At 46.5% G+C, this 13,498-nt stretch overlaps 8 non-coding genes across 8 annotated transcripts; all 8 read right to left on the bottom strand.

Moving 5' to 3' along the window:
• Positions 1-1,374: 1,374 nt before the first annotated feature.
• Trnat-agu (transfer RNA threonine (anticodon AGU)) lies at positions 1,375-1,446 on the bottom strand. Its single transcript has one exon. It is a non-coding gene; the product is annotated as a tRNA-Thr (tRNA).
• Positions 1,447-2,905: 1,459 nt separating this feature from the next.
• Positions 2,906-2,977, bottom strand: Trnat-agu (transfer RNA threonine (anticodon AGU)). Its single transcript has one exon. It is a non-coding gene; the product is annotated as a tRNA-Thr (tRNA).
• Positions 2,978-4,435: 1,458 nt separating this feature from the next.
• On the bottom strand, positions 4,436-4,507 carry Trnat-agu (transfer RNA threonine (anticodon AGU)). Its single transcript has one exon. It is a non-coding gene; the product is annotated as a tRNA-Thr (tRNA).
• Positions 4,508-5,966: 1,459 nt separating this feature from the next.
• Trnat-agu (transfer RNA threonine (anticodon AGU)) lies at positions 5,967-6,038 on the bottom strand. The gene has a single exon. It is a non-coding gene; the product is annotated as a tRNA-Thr (tRNA).
• Positions 6,039-7,514: 1,476 nt separating this feature from the next.
• Trnat-agu (transfer RNA threonine (anticodon AGU)) lies at positions 7,515-7,586 on the bottom strand. The gene has a single exon. It is a non-coding gene; the product is annotated as a tRNA-Thr (tRNA).
• A 1,459-nt stretch (positions 7,587-9,045) lies between these two features.
• Trnat-agu (transfer RNA threonine (anticodon AGU)) lies at positions 9,046-9,117 on the bottom strand. The gene has a single exon. It is a non-coding gene; the product is annotated as a tRNA-Thr (tRNA).
• Positions 9,118-10,593: 1,476 nt separating this feature from the next.
• On the bottom strand, positions 10,594-10,665 carry Trnat-agu (transfer RNA threonine (anticodon AGU)). The gene has a single exon. It is a non-coding gene; the product is annotated as a tRNA-Thr (tRNA).
• Positions 10,666-12,139: 1,474 nt separating this feature from the next.
• Trnat-agu (transfer RNA threonine (anticodon AGU)) lies at positions 12,140-12,211 on the bottom strand. Its single transcript has one exon. It is a non-coding gene; the product is annotated as a tRNA-Thr (tRNA).
• Between the last annotated feature and the right edge of the window lie 1,287 nt (positions 12,212-13,498).

Raw genomic sequence — 13,498 nt, 5'->3', positions numbered from 1 at the left:
CCCATTACTGCTTGGCTACACATCTGACACGTAAAGGAAGTGGTCTCCAAATAACACCACTTGCATTTCAGAACATGTCTTTCACACATGTCTACAAAATCACCTTCACCTTCAAATACAGTTTCCTTGCGACTGACGGAGACGTAGGCAAAGTTTAAAGTTGCTATTTCCATTACATCACGTTAATCAGAAAAACGGTAAGTTACATCTGCAGAGGAACAAAATACCATTTCTCCCCACGTGGGGCTCGAACCCACGACCCTGGGATTAAGAGCCTTATGTTCTACCGACTGAGCTAGCCGCGCTGCCTCGGTGAGTATTTGCCGGTTAGCACGTCACACAGTACTCGTTTGGGTTGATTGGTCCCATACAGAACCTCCCCATGTTGCCTAATGTTTTCCTAACGTCACACTCGTCACGTAGTTCACTTTTATTTCATAATCATTTCTGAGAGGTAACAGAATTGCATGACAACCTGCAGAGCTAGTTTCGTCAAAATTGACACACATACTTGATGTGACTCATAAGCCGAACGAGTTACTTTCCGACGTTATTTTAGATGTGCAAGTGCCAGTCAAAAACACGCGGCGACGGCAATATGCAAACCAATTCGCTAGTTAACACCGGTCTTGTTGTGCGTGTTTTAAGCTGAAGAGCATCTCCAAGCAGAAAATGGTCAACAGCAACATTCACACGGTTTCGTACTGCTCAAGTGCTACACTAAAACGGTATGTTTCTTTTTCAGATCTGGAAAAACACGACCGAGAGAGGAATCAAACACGCAATCTTCGGATACGAAGTCCGACGCCTTATCCATTAGGCCACACGGTCACTGACAAACAAGTGGAACTTATATACGACTCATCTCAAAACGCTCACACCACTGAGGAGTTGTGTTTTCGTTCTACACAGACGCTGCCCCTTGCTCTTTCCCACCCATTTGATACATTCAACCTGCTACGAGACCTACCAAATATAGACTGGGAAACTAAACCACACTCTTTGTGCATTCGGAAATGTAAGGCAGGGCGTCCCTCGCCGCATTTGCTACGATGTCCATTTGCTACTTCTGCAGAAGTGGCGGCGGCGGCGACGACGACGACGACGACGACGACGACGACGACGACGACGACGACGACGACGACGACAACCGCGGAAGGCTCTGAGATATGTGAGAAATACATCTATAAAATATATTTCAGACTGTCCCATCCCACCTTATGCTGTATCGCTTTGGCAAATGCTTTATCTGCGCCATTCGCCTTAATCACATCTGAGAGTAATTCTTAATAAAACGCCTCTCGCTAATTGTTGGTCATCCCAGATACTGTTTGCTATAAGGCCACAACGCGCAACTGATATCCAAAATTCGTCTGCCTCCTGTGAGGATCGAACTCACGACCCCTGGTTTACTAGACCAGTGCTCTGCCACTGAGCTAAAGAGGCGCGGCCTAGCGGTACTTTTGCGTACTTCATCCTTACGGTCGTCTGGATCATCAGACTTCAGCTGACAACACTTCATATTACCGTCTAATATTTGCAGCTATGGCGACCCATTACTGCTTGGCTACACATCTGACACGTAAAGGAAGTGCTCTCCAAATAACACCACTTGCATTTCAGAACATGTCTTTCACACATGTCTACAAAATCACCTTCACCTTCAAATACAGTTTCGTAGCGACTGACGGAGACGTAGGCAAAGTTTAAAGTTGCTATTTCCATTACATCACGTTAATCAGAAAAACGGTAAGTTACATCTGCAGAGGAACAAAATTCCGTTCCTCCCCACGTGGGGCTCGAACTCACGACCCGGGGATTAAGAGCCTTATGTTCTACCGACTGAGCTAGCCGCGCTGCCTCGGTGAGTATATGCCGGTTAGCACGTCACACAGTACTCGTTTGGGTTGATTGGTCCCATACAGAACCTCCCCATGTTGCCTAATGTTTTCCTAACGTCACACTCGTCACGTCGTTCACTTTTATTTCATAATCATTTCTGAGAGGTAACAGAATTGCATGACAACCTGCAGAGCTAGTTTCGTCAAAATTAACACACATACTTGATGTGACTCATAAGCCGAACGAGTTACTTTCCGACGTTATTTTAGATGTGCAAGTGCCAGTCAAAAACACGCGGCGACGGCAATATGCAAACCAATTCGCTAGTTAACACCGGTCTTGTTGTGCGTGTTTTAAGCTGAAGAGCATCTCCAAGCAGAAAATGGTCAACAGCAACATTCACACGGTTTCGTACTGCTCAAGTGCTACACTAAAACGGTATGTTTCTTTTTCAGATCTGGAAAAACACGACCGAGAGAGGAATCAAACACGCAATCTTCGGATACGAAGTCCGACGCCTTATCCATTAGGCCACACGGTCACTGACAAACAAGTGGAACTTATATACGACTCATCTCAAAACGCTCACACCACTGAGGAGTTGTGTTTTCGTTCTACACAGACGCTGCCCCTTGCTCTTTCCCACCCATTTGATACATTCAACCTGCTACGAGACCTACCAAATATAGACTGGGAAACTAAACCACACACTTTGTGCATTCGGAAATGTAAGGCAGGGCGTCCCTCGCCGCATTTGCTACGATGTCCATTTGCTACTTCTGCAGAAGTGGCGGCGGCGGCGGCGATGACGACGACGACGACGACGACGACGACGACAACCGCGGAAGGCTCTGAGATATGTGAGAAATACATCTATAAAATATATTTCAGACTGTCCCATCCCACCTTATGCTGTACCGCTTTGGCAAATGCTTTATCTGCGCCATTCGCCTTAATCACATCTGAGAGTAATTCTTAATAAAACGCCTCTCGCTAATTGTTAGTCATCCCAGATACTGTTTGCTATAAGGCCACGACGCGCAACTGATATCCAAAATTCGTCTGCCTCCTGTGAGGATCGAACTCACGACCCCTGGTTTACTAGACCAGTGCTCTGCCACTGAGCTAAAGAGGCGCGGCCTAGCGGTACTTTTGCGTACTTCATCCTTACGGTCGTCTGGATCATCAGACTTCAGCTGATAACACTTCATATTACCGTCAATATTTGCAGCTATGGCGACCCATTACTGCTTGGCTACACATCTGACACGTAAACGAAGTGCTCTCCAAATAACACCACTTGCATTTCAGAACATGTCTTTCACACATGTCTACAAAATCACCTTCACCTTCAAATACAGTTTCGTAGCGACTGACGGAGACGTAGGCAATGTTTAAAGTTGCTATTTCCATTACATCACGTTAATCAGAAAAACGGTAAGTTACATCTGCAGAGGAACAAAATTCCGTTCCTCCCCACGTGGGGCTCGAACCCACGACCCTGGGATTAAGAGCCTTATGTTCTACCGACTGAGCTAGCCGCGCTGCCTCGGTGAGTATATGCCGGTTAGCACGTCACACAGTACTCGTTTGGGTTGATTGGTCCCATACAGAACCTCCCCATGTTGCCTAATGTTTTCCTAACGTCACACTCGTCACGTAGTTCACTTTTATTTCATAATCATTTCTGAGAGGTAACAGAATTGCATGACAACCTGCAGAGCTAGTTTCGTCAAAATTGACACACATACTTGATGTGACTCATAAGCCGAACGAGTTACTTTCCGACGTTATTTTAGATGTGCAAGTGCCAGTCAAAAACACGCGGCGACGGCAATATGCAAACCAATTCGCTAGTTAACACCGGTCTTGTTGTGCGTGTTTTAAGCTGAAGAGCATCTCCAAGCAGAAAATGGTCAACAGCAACATTCACACGGTTTCGTACTGCTCAAGTGCTACACTAAAACGGTATGTTTCTTTTTCAGATCTGGAAAAACACGACCGAGAGAGGAATCAAACACGCAATCTTCGGATACGAAGTCCGACGCCTTATCCATTAGGCCACACGGTCACTGACAAACAAGTGGAACTTATATACGACTCATCTCAAAACGCTCACACCACTGAGGAGTTGTGTTTTCGTTCTACACAGACGCTGCCCCTTGCTCTTTCCCACCCATTTGATACATTCAACCTGCTACGAGACCTACCAAATATAGACTGGGAAACTAAACCACACACTTTGTGCATTCGGAAATGTAAGGCAGGGCGTCCCTCGCCGCATTTGCTACGATGTCCATTTGCTACTTCTGCAGAAGTGGCGGCGGCGGCGGCGATGACGACGACGACGACGACGACGACGACGACAACCGCGGAAGGCTCTGAGATATGTGAGAAATACATCTATAAAATATATTTCAGACTGTCCCATCCCACCTTATGCTGTACCGCTTTGGCAAATGCTTTATCTGCGCCATTCGCCTTAATCACATCTGAGAGTAATTCTTAATAAAACGCCTCTCGCTAATTGTTAGTCATCCCAGATACTGTTTGCTATAAGGCCACGACGCGCAACTGATATCCAAAATTCGTCTGCCTCCTGTGAGGATCGAACTCACGACCCCTGGTTTACTAGACCAGTGCTCTGCCACTGAGCTAAAGAGGCGCGGCCTAGCGGTACTTTTGCGTACTTCATCCTTACGGTCGTCTGGATCATCAGACTTCAGCTGATAACACTTCATATTACCGTCTAATATTTGCAGCTATGGCGACCCATTACTGCTTGGCTACACATCTGACACGTAAAGGAAGTGCTCTCCAAATAACACCACTTGCATTTCAGAACATGTCTTTCACACATGTCTACAAAATCACCTTCACCTTCAAATACAGTTTCGTAGCGACTGACGGAGACGTAGGCAATGTTTAAAGTTGCTATTTCCATTACATCACGTTAATCAGAAAAACGGTAAGTTACATCTGCAGAGGAACAAAATTCCGTTCCTCCCCACGTGGGGCTCGAACCCACGACCCTGGGATTAAGAGCCTTATGTTCTACCGACTGAGCTAGCCGCGCTGCCTCGGTGAGTATATGCCGGTTAGCACGTCACACAGTACTCGTTTGGGTTGATTGGTCCCATACAGAACCTCCCCATGTTGCCTAATGTTTTCCTAACGTCACACTCGTCACGTAGTTCACTTTTATTTCATAATCATTTCTGAGAGGTAACAGAATTGCATGACAACCTGCAGAGCTAGTTTCGTCAAAATTGACACACATACTTGATGTGACTCATAAGCCGAACGAGTTACTTTCCGACGTTATTTTAGATGTGCAAGTGCCAGTCAAAAACACGCGGCGACGGCAATATGCAAACCAATTCGCTAGTTAACACCGGTCTTGTTGTGCGTGTTTTAAGCTGAAGAGCATCTCCAAGCAGAAAATGGTCAACAGCAACATTCACACGGTTTCGTACTGCTCAAGTGCTACACTAAAACGGTATGTTTCTTTTTCAGATCTGGAAAAACACGACCGAGAGAGGAATCAAACACGCAATCTTCGGATACGAAGTCCGACGCCTTATCCATTAGGCCACACGGTCACTGACAAACAAGTGGAACTTATATACGACTCATCTCAAAACGCTCACACCACTGAGGAGTTGTGTTTTCGTTCTACACAGACGCTGCCCCTTGCTCTTTCCCACCCATTTGATACATTCAACCTGCTACGAGACCTACCAAATATAGACTGGGAAACTAAACCACACACTTTGTGCATTCGGAAATGTAAGGCAGGGCGTCCCTCGCCGCATTTGCTACGATGTCCATTTGCTACTTCTGCAGAAGTGGCGGCGGCGGCGGCGATGACGACGACGACGACGACGACGACGACGACAACCGCGGAAGGCTCTGAGATATGTGAGAAATACATCTATAAAATATATTTCAGACTGTCCCATCCCACCTTATGCTGTACCGCTTTGGCAAATGCTTTATCTGCGCCATTCGCCTTAATCACATCTGAGAGTAATTCTTAATAAAACGCCTCTCGCTAATTGTTAGTCATCCCAGATACTGTTTGCTATAAGGCCACGACGCGCAACTGATATCCAAAATTCGTCTGCCTCCTGTGAGGATCGAACTCACGACCCCTGGTTTACTAGACCAGTGCTCTGCCACTGAGCTAAAGAGGCGCGGCCTAGCGGTACTTTTGCGTACTTCATCCTTACGGTCGTCTGGATCATCAGACTTCAGCTGATAACACTTCATATTACCGTCAATATTTGCAGCTATGGCGACCCATTACTGCTTGGCTACACATCTGACACGTAAACGAAGTGCTCTCCAAATAACACCACTTGCATTTCAGAACATGTCTTTCACACATGTCTACAAAATCACCTTCACCTTCAAATACAGTTTCGTAACGACTGACGGAGACGTAGGCAAAGTTTAAAGTTGCTATTTCCATTACATCACGTTAATCAGAAAAACGGTAAGTTACATCTGCAGAGGAACAAAATTCCGTTCCTCCCCACGTGGGGCTCGAACCCACGACCCGGGGATTAAGAGCCTTATGTTCTACCGACTGAGCTAGTCGCGCTGCCTCGGTGAGTATATGCCGGTTAGCACGTCACACAGTACTCGTTTGGGTTGATTGGTCCCATACAGAACCTCCCCATGTTGCCTAATGTTTTCCTAACGTCACACTCGTCACGTAGTTCACTTTCATTTCATAATCATTTCTGAGAGGTAACAGAATTGTATGATAACCTGCAGAGCTAGTTTCGTCAAAATTAACACACATACTTGATGTGACTCATAAGCCGAACGAGTTACTTTCCGACGTTATTTTAGATGTGCAAGTGCCAGTCAAAAACACGCGGCGACGGCAATATGCAAACCAATTCGCTAGTTAACACCGGTCTTGTTGTGCGTGTTTTAAGCTGAAGAGCATCTCCAAGCAGAAAATGGTCAACAGCAACATTCACACGGTTTCGTACTGCTCAAGTGCTACACTAAAACGGTATGTTTCTTTTTCAGATCTGGAAAAACACGACCGAGAGAGGAATCAAACACGCAATCTTCGGATACGAAGTCCGACGCCTTATCCATTAGGCCACACGGTCACTGACAAACAAGTGGAACTTATATACGACTCATCTCAAAACGCTCACACCACTGAGGAGTTGTGTTTTCGTTCTACACAGACGCTGCCCCTTGCTCTTTCCCACCCATTTGATACATTCAACCTGCTACGAGACCTACCAAATATAGACTGGGAAACTAAACCACACACTTTGTGCATTCGGAAATGTAAGGCAGGGCGTCCCTCGCCGCATTTGCTACGATGTCCATTTGCTACTTCTGCAGAAGTGGCGGCGGCGGCGGCGGCGGCGGCGGCGGCGGCGGCGGCGGCGACGACGACGACGACGACGACGACAACCGCGGAAGGCTCTGAGATATGTGAGAAATACATCTATAAAATATATTTCAGACTGTCCCATCCCACCTTATGCTGTACCGCTTTGGCAAATGCTTTATCTGCGCCATTCGCCTTAATCACATCTGAGAGTAATTCTTAATAAAACGCCTCTCGCTAATTGTTAGTCATCCCAGATACTGTTTGCTATAAGGCCACGACGCGCAACTGATATCCAAAATTCGTCTGCCTCCTGTGAGGATCGAACTCACGACCCCTGGTTTACTAGACCAGTGCTCTGCCACTGAGCTAAAGAGGCGCGGCCTAGCGGTACTTTTGCGTACTTCATCCTTACGGTCGTCTGGATCATCAGACTTCAGCTGATAACACTTCATATTACCGTCTAATATTTGCAGCTATGGCGACCCATTACTGCTTGGCTACACATCTGACACGTAAAGGAAGTGCTCTCCAAATAACACCACTTGCATTTCAGAACATGTCTTTCACACATGTCTACAAAATCACCTTCACCTTCAAATACAGTTTCGTAGCGACTGACGGAGACGTAGGCAATGTTTAAAGTTGCTATTTCCATTACATCACGTTAATCAGAAAAACGGTAAGTTACATCTGCAGAGGAACAAAATTCCGTTCCTCCCCACGTGGGGCTCGAACCCACGACCCTGGGATTAAGAGCCTTATGTTCTACCGACTGAGCTAGCCGCGCTGCCTCGGTGAGTATATGCCGGTTAGCACGTCACACAGTACTCGTTTGGGTTGATTGGTCCCATACAGAACCTCCCCATGTTGCCTAATGTTTTCCTAACGTCACACTCGTCACGTAGTTCACTTTTATTTCATAATCATTTCTGAGAGGTAACAGAATTGCATGACAACCTGCAGAGCTAGTTTCGTCAAAATTGACACACATACTTGATGTGACTCATAAGCCGAACGAGTTACTTTCCGACGTTATTTTAGATGTGCAAGTGCCAGTCAAAAACACGCGGCGACGGCAATATGCAAACCAATTCGCTAGTTAACACCGGTCTTGTTGTGCGTGTTTTAAGCTGAAGAGCATCTCCAAGCAGAAAATGGTCAACAGCAACATTCACACGGTTTCGTACTGCTCAAGTGCTACACTAAAACGGTATGTTTCTTTTTCAGATCTGGAAAAACACGACCGAGAGAGGAATCAAACACGCAATCTTCGGATACGAAGTCCGACGCCTTATCCATTAGGCCACACGGTCACTGACAAACAAGTGGAACTTATATACGACTCATCTCAAAACGCTCACACCACTGAGGAGTTGTGTTTTCGTTCTACACAGACGCTGCCCCTTGCTCTTTCCCACCCATTTGATACATTCAACCTGCTACGAGACCTACCAAATATAGACTGGGAAACTAAACCACACACTTTGTGCATTCGGAAATGTAAGGCAGGGCGTCCCTCGCCGCATTTGCTACGATGTCCATTTGCTACTTCTGCAGAAGTGGCGGCGGCGGCGGCGATGACGACGACGACGACGACGACGACGACGACAACCGCGGAAGGCTCTGAGATATGTGAGAAATACATCTATAAAATATATTTCAGACTGTCCCATCCCACCTTATGCTGTACCGCTTTGGCAAATGCTTTATCTGCGCCATTCGCCTTAATCACATCTGAGAGTAATTCTTAATAAAACGCCTCTCGCTAATTGTTAGTCATCCCAGATACTGTTTGCTATAAGGCCACGACGCGCAACTGATATCCAAAATTCGTCTGCCTCCTGTGAGGATCGAACTCACGACCCCTGGTTTACTAGACCAGTGCTCTGCCACTGAGCTAAAGAGGCGCGGCCTAGCGGTACTTTTGCGTACTTCATCCTTACGGTCGTCTGGATCATCAGACTTCAGCTGATAACACTTCATATTACCGTCAATATTTGCAGCTATGGCGACCCATTACTGCTTGGCTACACATCTGACACGTAAACGAAGTGCTCTCCAAATAACACCACTTGCATTTCAGAACATGTCTTTCACACATGTCTACAAAATCACCTTCACCTTCAAATACAGTTTCGTAACGACTGACGGAGACGTAGGCAAAGTTTAAAGTTGCTATTTCCATTACATCACGTTAATCAGAAAAACGGTAAGTTACATCTGCAGAGGAACAAAATTCCGTTCCTCCCCACGTGGGGCTCGAACCCACGACCCGGGGATTAAGAGCCTTATGTTCTACCGACTGAGCTAGTCGCGCTGCCTCGGTGAGTATATGCCGGTTAGCACGTCACACAGTACTCGTTTGGGTTGATTGGTCCCATACAGAACCTCCCCATGTTGCCTAATGTTTTCCTAACGTCACACTCGTCACGTAGTTCACTTTCATTTCATAATCATTTCTGAGAGGTAACAGAATTGTATGATAACCTGCAGAGCTAGTTTCGTCAAAATTAACACACATACTTGATGTGACTCATAAGCCGAACGAGTTACTTTCCGACGTTATTTTAGATGTGCAAGTGCCAGTCAAAAACACGCGGCGACGGCAATATGCAAACCAATTCGCTAGTTAACACCGGTCTTGTTGTGCGTGTTTTAAGCTGAAGAGCATCTCCAAGCAGAAAATGGTCAACAGCAACATTCACACGGTTTCGTACTGCTCAAGTGCTACACTAAAACGGTATGTTTCTTTTTCAGATCTGGAAAAACACGACCGAGAGAGGAATCAAACACGCAATCTTCGGATACGAAGTCCGACGCCTTATCCATTAGGCCACACGGTCACTGACAAACAAGTGGAACTTATATACGACTCATCTCAAAACGCTCACACCACTGAGGAGTTGTGTTTTCGTTCTACACAGACGCTGCCCCTTGCTCTTTCCCACCCATTTGATACATTCAACCTGCTACGAGACCTACCAAATATAGACTGGGAAACTAAACCACACACTTTGTGCATTCGGAAATGTAAGGCAGGGCGTCCCTCGCCGCATTTGCTACGATGTCCATTTGCTACTTCTGCAGAAGTGGCGGCGGCGGCGGCGGCGGCGGCGGCGGCGGCGGCGGCGGCGACGACGACGACGACGACGACGACAACCGCGGAAGGCTCTGAGATATGTGAGAAATACATCTATAAAATATATTTCAGACTGTCCCATCCCACCTTATGCTGTACCGCTTTGGCAAATGCTTTATCTGCGCCATTCGCCTTAATCACATCTGAGAGTAATTCTTAATAAAACGCCTCTCGCTAATTGTTAGTCATCCCAGATACTGTTTGCTATAAGGCCACGACGCGCAACTGATATCCAAAATTCGTCTGCCTCCTGTGAGGATCGAACTCACGACCCCTGGTTTACTAGACCAGTGCTCTGCCACTGAGCTAAAGAGGCGCGGCCTAGCGGTACTTTTGCGTACTTCATCCTTACGGTCGTCTGGATCATCAGACTTCAGCTGATAACACTTCATATTACCGTCTAATATTTGCAGCTATGGCGACCCATTACTGCTTGGCTACACATCTGACACGTAAAGGAAGTGCTCTCCAAATAACACCACTTGCATTTCAGAACATGTCTTTCACACATGTCTACAAAATCACCTTCACCTTCAAATACAGTTTCGTAGCGACTGACGGAGACGTAGGCAATGTTTAAAGTTGCTATTTCCATTACATCACGTTAATCAGAAAAACGGTAAGTTACATCTGCAGAGGAACAAAATTCCGTTCCTCCCCACGTGGGGCTCGAACCCACGACCCTGGGATTAAGAGCCTTATGTTCTACCGACTGAGCTAGCCGCGCTGCCTCGGTGAGTATATGCCGGTTAGCACGTCACACAGTACTCGTTTGGGTTGATTGGTCCCATACAGAACCTCCCCATGTTGCCTAATGTTTTCCTAACGTCACACTCGTCACGTAGTTCACTTTTATTTCATAATCATTTCTGAGAGGTAACAGAATTGCATGACAACCTGCAGAGCTAGTTTCGTCAAAATTGACACACATACTTGATGTGACTCATAAGCCGAACGAGTTACTTTCCGACGTTATTTTAGATGTGCAAGTGCCAGTCAAAAACACGCGGCGACGGCAATATGCAAACCAATTCGCTAGTTAACACCGGTCTTGTTGTGCGTGTTTTAAGCTGAAGAGCATCTCCAAGCAGAAAATGGTCAACAGCAACATTCACACGGTTTCGTACTGCTCAAGTGCTACACTAAAACGGTATGTTTCTTTTTCAGATCTGGAAAAACACGACCGAGAGAGGAATCAAACACGCAATCTTCGGATACGAAGTCCGACGCCTTATCCATTAGGCCACACGGTCACTGACAAACAAGTGGAACTTATATACGACTCATCTCAAAACGCTCACACCACTGAGGAGTTGTGTTTTCGTTCTACACAGACGCTGCCCCTTGCTCTTTCCCACCCATTTGATACATTCAACCTGCTACGAGACCTACCAAATATAGACTGGGAAACTAAACCACACACTTTGTGCATTCGGAAATGTAAGGCAGGGCGTCCCTCGCCGCATTTGCTACGATGTCCATTTGCTACTTCTGCAGAAGTGGCGGCGGCGGCGACGACGACGACGACGACGACGACGACGACGACGACGACGACGACGATGACAACCGCGGAAGGCTCTGAGATATGTGAGAAATACATCTATAAAATATATTTCAGACTGTCCCATCCCACCTTATGCTGTATCGCTTTGGCAAATGCTTTATCTGCGCCATTCGCCTTAATCACATCTGAGAGTAATTCTTAATAAAACGCCTCTCGCTAATTGTTAGTCATCCCAGATACTGTTTGCTATAAGGCCACGACGCGCAACTGATATCCAAAATTCGTCTGCCTCCTGTGAGGATCGAACTCACGACCCCTGGTTTACTAGACCAGTGCTCTGCCACTGAGCTAAAGAGGCGCGGCCTAGCGGTACTTTTGCGTACTTCATCCTTACGGTCGTCTGGATCATCAGACTTCAGCTGATAACACTTCATATTACCGTCTAATATTTGCAGCTATGGCGACCCATTACTGCTTGGCTACACATCTGACACGTAAAGGAAGTGCTCTCCAAATAACACCACTTGCATTTCAGAACATGTCTTTCACACATGTCTACAAAATCACCTTCACCTTCAAATACAGTTTCGTAGCGACTGACGGAGACGTAGGCAAAGTTTAAAGTTGCTATTTCCATTACATCACGTTAATCAGAAAAACGGTAAGTTACATCTGCAGAGGAACAAAATTCCGTTCCTCCCCACGTGGGGCTCGAACCCACGACCCTGGGATTAAGAGCCTTATGTTCTACCGACTGAGCCAGCCGCGCTGCCTCGTTGAGTATATGCCGGTTAGCACGTCACACAGTACTCGTTTGGGTTGATTGGTCCCATACAGAACCTCCCCATGTTGCCTAATGTTTTCCTAACGTCACACTCGTCACGTAGTTCACTTTTATTTCATAATCATTTCTGAGAGGTAACAGAATTGCATGACAACCTGCAGAGCTAGTTTCGTCAAAATTAACACACATACTTGATGTGACTCATAAGCCGAAAGAGGTACTTTCCGACGTTATTTTAGATGTGCAAGTGCCAGTCAAAAACACGCGGCGACGGCAATATGCAAACCAATTCGCTAGTTAACACCGGTCTTGTTGTGCGTGTTTTATGCTGAAGAGCATCTCCAAGCAGAAAATGGTCAACAGCAACATTCACACGGTTTCGTACTGCTCAAGTGCTACACTAAAACGGTATGTTTCTTTTTCAGATCTGGAAAAACACGACCGAGAGAGGAATCAAACACGCAATCTTCGGATACGAAGTCCGACGCCTTATCCATTAGGCCACACGGTCACTGACAAACAAGTGGAACTTATATACGACTCATCTCAAAACGCTCACACCACTGAGGAGTTGTGTTTTCGTTCTACACAGACGCTGCCCCTTGCTCTTTCCCACCCATTTGATACATTCAACCTGCTACGAGACCTACCAAATATAGACTGGGAAACTAAACCACACACTTTGTGCATTCGGAAATGTAAGGCTGGGCGTCCCTCGCCGCATTTGCTACGATGTCCATTTGCTACTTCTGCAGAAGTGGCGACGACGACGACGACGACGACGACGACGACGACGACGACGACGACGACAACCGCGGAAGGCTCTGAGATATGTGAGAAATACATCTATAAAATATATTT

Source organism: Schistocerca gregaria, chromosome 4 (assembly GCF_023897955.1).
Source record: "Schistocerca gregaria isolate iqSchGreg1 chromosome 4, iqSchGreg1.2, whole genome shotgun sequence".
Classification (NCBI taxonomy): Eukaryota; Metazoa; Arthropoda; class Insecta; order Orthoptera; family Acrididae; genus Schistocerca; species Schistocerca gregaria.
This window is presented reverse-complemented; position numbering and strand designations above follow the sequence as displayed.